The sequence below is a fragment of the Phalaenopsis equestris genome, unplaced genomic scaffold, assembly GCF_001263595.1.
Source record: "Phalaenopsis equestris unplaced genomic scaffold, ASM126359v1 Scaffold000016, whole genome shotgun sequence".
Classification (NCBI taxonomy): Eukaryota; Viridiplantae; Streptophyta; class Magnoliopsida; order Asparagales; family Orchidaceae; genus Phalaenopsis; species Phalaenopsis equestris.
Window position 1 is genome coordinate 313,867 of NW_018164458.1, and position 7,549 is coordinate 321,415.

The following is a 7,549-nucleotide window of genomic DNA, read 5'->3' on the forward strand; positions in this document are numbered from 1 at the left end:
GAATGTTGTAATGTATTTTTAGTTACAAGTTGTCTCTGTGTTTGTTTGCTGATTTTAATATAAGGGATGCTTGAGAAAGGATTACTAAGAGATTTCTTTTGCATGCTCATAATATGGCTTCTAAAGATGCCTTGAGAAGGCTAATATTGATCATAATAGCAACAAGAAGAGAAATGAATTGTACTGAATGAACAATATTGTATGGAATAGATTTATCTTATATTGGTTGGTGAGGATTGACAAAAGTACTAAGAAGTGGCTTCTTCCAAGGGCCTCATTATGAAAGAAGGGGATATCACAAAATATTTATGAGCTTAATTCTATTTGTTGCACAAAAGCATTATATAGTTTTTTTTGTACATTCAGCTTTAAGTTATTTTAAATTTGAAAATATCAGAATAAATACTTTATAATAGTTATTATTAATTATAAGTTAGTTTAGATGAGCATTAATGAAAACTAAGCTCTTCAACAAGATTCATTATAAAAAGAAAGAACAATTACAATATAGTTTGTTCATGTGCTAATGTTTTTTTGTACAAAATTCAATTTCTTTTTAAATTGAAAGAAGCAACAATATTAAATTTCTTATATATATGTATATATATATATATAGCCATAAATTTAGTGTGTATAAAAACACTATTTGCAGTATATGGATTGAAGCAATAGGATACCTGGCAGAGGGTTGTATGCATGATTTTGATGGACATTATGAGGGTAGAACCTAGTTATCGTTTACCTCACAAGGAAATAGAGGGAGCCAATATCACAGGAAATCGATTATGTGATAATAGGAGCAAGGTGATATCGGAGAAACCCAAGCTGATGTTGATGATGATAAAGATGGTGGTGATGATAAAGATCATAGTGATGAATAGTTGATTTTTGTTTATTATTTATAAGTTTTTTTTATATTTATAAAAGAAATGTGTGCTAGAATTATAATATTTATTATTAGTGGTTTAACCTACTAATACTATTAGCTTCTATAGATATGTGAAATTATTCTACAATTTTAACTTGTTGCTATTTGGTTTCAGTATATTTGCAAGTGTAGAATATACAAACTCGGATGTTTTGTTGTCTGGTATGTAATCTTTTGGAATCGGTTCTAGCCATAAAGTCTAGCTTTTAGAGGCCATTGAATCTATCTGTGACCTCCATTTTGCATAAAATTTTACAACAAATCATTTATGTGAATGACAAGGCTTGTTATAGATTATTTGTGACAAATAATTTTACAAGTTGCAACTGGCTCTATGGCAAAAAAGATTGATCGCACAATGGTCATTATGACCAATTTAGTGGCAGATTGGGAGGTCACAAGCACCTACTCTCTTATAGTTTGTGTATATGTGATGTATGTCTATGTTGCAATAGCAGGAAAGATATTTGGTGCATTCACATACATGTCATATAATTCTTCTATATTTATATATATAACACTTAAATAACATAAAGGCCATCATTAATAACCATCGTATGTTTAAAGCCTGTGATAAGCGCACATGCCTTTCAATTCTAGCTTAAAATATTTCTCAGTAGCCCATTCCTAGTAATGATATTGCAAGTCAATCAAATTTTGAAAGAATAATGAAGTAAGAATACTATTGCCCACAAAAGGTAATTTAAGGAAAGGTTTTTATGTTATAGATTGGAGAATTTAGAGGCTATGTTTCCCAACGTAACATTTGAAGTTCTCTAGCTTCAACAACTCTATTTATTCAAAACAATGTCCCATATTTCATCATAAGTCAATTTTTTTTCAACACACTCAAAACTCTTTTAGCTATTTTGAGATTTGTGAACAATATGGATTTTATTATCTGAATCAATTGTGTAAATGAATCAATTATATATGAACAAATTATAATGTTTGATTATAGTTCATTAGTTTTTTATTCTACATGTTTTTTATATTTAACATTTTTAGGTCTATTACCGATTCATTATTTGATTTTCTTAAGAACATAAACATGACATATAGATGCATCAATCAAAAGATAAATTTTTTATTATTTTGAATAAAATAGTAAAATAAGAAAGCTATGATTACTTTTTGCAACTGTTATACCATTGGATATATATACTAATGAGATTTTATGAGGTGAAATGTAAGAAAATTATTTTTTTTTATTTATGTTTGCTCATAAGATAATAGAGCCTAAATGTCATGTTCATATTTGACTTGTTAATTAATTAATGAGAAAAATACAAGTTATTTAGCTAACCGAATTTGAATTGTTCATGACATTAAACTTTATTAACATTGTTAATTCCAATAATTTTCATGCATAAATATCGCAAATTGAAATAATATTTATATTTGTTTAGTACAACATATTTTTTTCATCATTTTTGTGCATAATATTATCAAACTCAGCTCAAGTGATATTTTACTTTCAAAATAAATTTGTACAAAAAAAGATTTTCTTATTTCAAGTGACCTTTGTTTATGTGAATCAATCAAACATACTGTAAGAAAATATCAAAGGGAATTGTTCTAATTTATCCATATAAATGATTACCAATAGAAGTTTTAATATATCAATAAGATTAAAACTGATTCAATTTTCGCTCATCCCAACCTCTCTTTCAATGAAAGAAAGAGAGCTTTACATGAAGTTTAAGACAACTCAGTGATTTCACCTTTATTCTACAAAGACTTTAAGATATTGTGTTCAAGATTTCTCATAGGCACAACTCTCTATAGTTAATTATCATTCTCAAAAATAAGAGAGCAATTTCAGCTAAGCTTAGTCATAGGTTGTTGATCCCTCAACATATAGTAGCAACAAACTTAAATTTTGGATTATAAAATTTTCTCCATAAGCTTAGAGGGGCCGATTTGATGAATGATGATGAACTCAATCAAGATCTAATGGTTTCATTGACTCAGGCTTTCATGGATTGTGGTTTACTTAGTTAAAGAAGGTAGTGTCATGACCCTACTTGATATAACATATATACAAAAAATAGGTCACAACAAGTTGAGTGCTTAACAAATATTTTTCCAAAAACTATTTGAAAGGAAATTTTCTTATCATCTAAATTTTCATCAAATAGAGTCACTAGAATCATTAATTTTAGTATAAAAAAATTTAGATTCATCATTGCACATATATACATTTTGAAGTGTTCATTAACAAAACATTTATTTTTTTATCGATATATAAAATATTTATACATCTGAGAGCATGTGGTTGATTCCTAAATATGTTGTACTTATTACAATCTCACTTAATTATAATATCATCCTCAACATTCAAGTGCTTACATATTAGCTAATAAACAACTCCAGATATAATTATCTCATCTAGGACTCTTTCTCCCATGTTTGTTCTCTTTCTATTTTATATTTCTATTAGATTTTTACTATTAGAATTTCTTAATTGTTTCAATTCATAAGGTAATTTACAATTATCTTCTTCTCTATAAGTAAAGTCTGGCCGTAATTTCACTTTAGCAACTAATACTCTATTATATGCATTGTTACTCATTTCTTAATGAAAAAATATGAAATACAAAATGAATGTCAGACAAATGATTGGGAAACAACAATTTATAAGCTGATTTTTTTATCAATCTATCACTTCATAAGGACCTATATATATAGAATTGAGTTTCTCTTCTATGCCAATTTTATACACTACTTTCGAAGTGCTAATATTTATAAACACAAAATCACTAATATTCAAATTCTATTATATAATATTATGGATTATTATATTTAATTTAGTTTTCTTGTGTTGCATTCAATTTATCACTGATAAGTTTTACTCCTTTAGTGGTATCATCAATTAATTTTGGACCCAAATGTTTTATTCTCCTACAACTATCTATGTTAAAAGTATTCCACTTTTTTTACCATATAAAACTGAATAAGGTGTCATCACGTTACTAAAATGAAAGTTGTAATTATATGTGAATACAATTAAAATAATACGACTCTCTCATTTTTCACCAAAATTTACATAACATAATCTAAAAAATTTCTCTAATGTTTGTATAGTTCTCTCAAACTTTCCATTTATATGTTGGTGAAATGTTTCAATATGATACCCAAATCTTCTTGTAATCCTTTACATAATTTAAAACTAAGAATTTCAACCTGATTAGATACAATTATTTTGAGTGTATTATTTAGTATGAATATCTCTTTTACATATATCTGAGAAACATTATCTAGTAAATTAAATAGACATAAAGCATAATGTTGTTAACAAATCAATAATAACCCTACACTACATCATAACCTTGTTTTTATCTAAGATGACCCATCACAAAATCTAAGAAAATTACTTTCCCACTTTCTTTCTAAATATGCAAGGGTTGTAGTAAACCACTGTGTCTTTGAAGCTCTATTTTTATCATCTAACATTTTTCATACTTTGGCACACTCTATGATTTGTTGATATCTACCACATGATTAATGGTAAGTGTAGTATAAGGTTTGATTCCAAGTGTCGATCCTACAAAGAACTTTAATAATTTTTATATTAGATTATATACTAGCTTATTGAACTTTTAGTTTTATCAAACTATTGCAAAATCCAAAGATAACATAAAAGTTTTTAAGGAAAAAATTGATTTTGTTTGGTTTTTGGATTTTATAAAAATTTTCTTTGAATTAGTTATTCACTTAAGATTCAAATGATTAAAAGTGTTCAGAATGAGGTTGATAATCAAGGACTAAGCAACTCCTTAATCTTTGTTGAGATTTAAGGATTATTGTTATCTCATATTATGCTTTAGTTGCCTAAAACTTGCAAAAAATTCTAGAAATATGTTTTTATCTATCGATTGCAATTTCTTAAAAGCAATATGTCTATTTTACTAAAGAATTGAGCATTAATTTAATCATTCCACTAGTTTTCTATTACAAAATCTTGACCACAGTAAAAATTAACATATAATTGGTCAAATTGTAAGTAAATAAAGTTCAAATGTTAGCACATCAACTTAAAATCTATTAAAATTTTGAGAACACAAACTCAGATTTATTGTAAATCACAAGCAAATAACTAACTCAAAAATATTTGAGCTTATTTACACAACATCCTTACAAACACGAATTATAGAACAAGAAAACATAAACAAAATATAAGGAAGTTTTAAGAGAAACACCCAAAGTTTCCCTTTATTTTATTTTTGCCAATGATATTCTCTCTCCTTTGATAATTCCTTTCCAACTGTTCTTCTTATTCTCACATTTGCCCACTAAGCCATCACTAAGACACACTTCACACTTATACACCCACTCCTCCTTTGTATATATTCCCTTATACATTGTGTGATCCCCTATCTATCCACATTAAGAGATAGAGGTTCTTCTTCTATGACGGCCTAGTGCATGACTTGCATGAGTGCATCTCCAAGCTCAAGAGGTGATAACAAGAGATGGGGAGCCAATTTGATCATTACATAGATCAACATCATCGTTAGTATTCTTATATGGTTGAGTTTAACTCTTAACACTTTTCAACTTGTTTTTACACCACCAAATGAATAAAAGACTATAGGCTACATTATTTCTTATAGATCTTGCTTTCCAACATTATGTTACATCGTACATCCTACGGTGGAAGGCGATGATGAGTGACCATTTTGTTGTCCTATATTTTCCTTTATTTTATTTTTTATGTATTTTATTTTATGTTTCATGTATATTCCTTATTTCTACAAATTAGTGTACTTATTTTTTAATTTTCTATTATTATGTTATTTTATTTATTGTAGTTAATGGAAAGTAAGTTTGGAGGAGTATTTATTTGTTTTATGAGTACCTTTATGGAGTATTTTGTTATATTTGGTATTTTAATTTCTCTTAAAATGCAATCTTATAACTTAGTATTATGCCAAACTTAGAATTATTACTTCAAAACTTTTATTAGCTCAAATAATCATTGAAATTTTAAAGACTCGAAACAATAATTTAAATTTTTTTCTATGATTCATAAAAAAATAATTTAATAGATAAATAACTAAATAAAACTAAATTTATTAATAAATAATTTATTTGATTTGATGGATTCTTCAAATCTAATTTTCTCATAAATCACCAAGAACTTTATTAGGTTGAGTTTAATTCATTTGAAAAATATATAATTTAAGGAAAAAAACAATTCAGATGATATAGAAAAAGAATTATTATAAACTGAACTTTAATGTAGATAATGAAACATGTGTTAATAATGATATATTCTTTTGAACAAGATCACTAGATGAGATCTTAAATTAAAAATGGAAAACACTTAACCAATAAAGTTAATCCTCTAAAGTTTAAAAATTTAAGAAAAAAATTACATTAACAAAATCAAGCAAGAAAGAGAAAAGAACTCAAAATCAAGCAAGAAAGAGAAAATAACTCAGTGCAAATATCCTCGAGAATCTCCTGAACAAATTAAGCAGCAAATGCAGGAGTTCTATCAGAAACAAATGAAAGCAGAAGATATGTCAGTCTCTAATAATGGGTCAGACGAAGAAAATTGGGAATGAATGATGACCCACTTCGCCTCAAATTAACAATATAAAATTGAAAGCTGCTTAAAGTGTACCCCCAATTGATTCACTTCCGATAGACATTATGACCAGTAATTCTGGTGTTTGAAATAGTATCGGTTGTTGAAATAGTGATTGCAATAATATTAGTTGGTATAATAGTATTTATAATTATTTTATGACTTTATGTCACATCAAATGGATGTGTTATCTTTTATTAAGTTGTAATGCATAAGTTTAAAGTCCGCCCTCAACTATAAATAAATGTTTTGTATTCTGTTAGTGTGCAAGTTTTTAGAGTTTATCATTGTAAAATAAAAGTATTCACTTCTCTCTTTCTCTCTCTCTCTTCTTACGTTTAATTCATTATCGTGTAATTTGTTGACCAATCATGATTCAATAAATATGATATTCAAGATATGAGTATTATGTATGTAAATATGAAAGTATGGGTGTTAAATATGTAGATAAATTTGCTTGTATGTAAATGCACCAAATAAAACTGATGCAAATGGTATGTGTTAAATTTTTAAGCTTGTTTGGATCAAGTTAAATTAAAATATAACTAAAATATCTTGGCCCAATGATTTCAGTATTATTGTACTCCAAAAATTCTGATTTTGTAAAGAAAATATGAGCGCACAAATTTGTGGTTCAAGTGAGCACCGTACAAAATTAAAATGGTTTCGAACTCCAAAAAAAACATTTCATGGATGGGTGATTCGGTCATTTCATACAACTGCTTTCGTACGGATAAAAGCAGTGGAGGATATTACTTGCTCTTCTCGTATAAATGTACGCAATACTTATTTGGACTTATTTTTCAGATATTTTTATTAAGCCATCTGACAAATATTATTGTACAGTAGTGCTGTGTGAGTAGCCTTTCTATGATCTGAGCAAGCCCAAATGTCTTCATCTCTCTCTACAGGGATTGAGATTAAAAAATCCGCTCCTTTTCGTCGTTTTCCCTTACAAGAAATCGAAATCCACCTAAAGTTCTCATCTTTCATTGCCATCAGCAGCACGAGCCTATTCACTAAGA

At 27.5% G+C, this 7,549-nt stretch overlaps 1 protein-coding gene across 1 annotated transcript in view; it reads left to right on the forward strand.

The window, feature by feature from the left end:
• Nucleotides 1–7,337: 7,337 nt before the first annotated feature.
• Nucleotides 7,338–7,549, forward strand: part of LOC110018352 (sodium-coupled neutral amino acid transporter 2-like) — a gene marked incomplete in the record, with an annotated part of 4,979 nt that continues 4,767 nt past the window's right edge. Inside the window, 1 exon segment of the mRNA XM_020715637.1 lies at nt 7,338–7,540.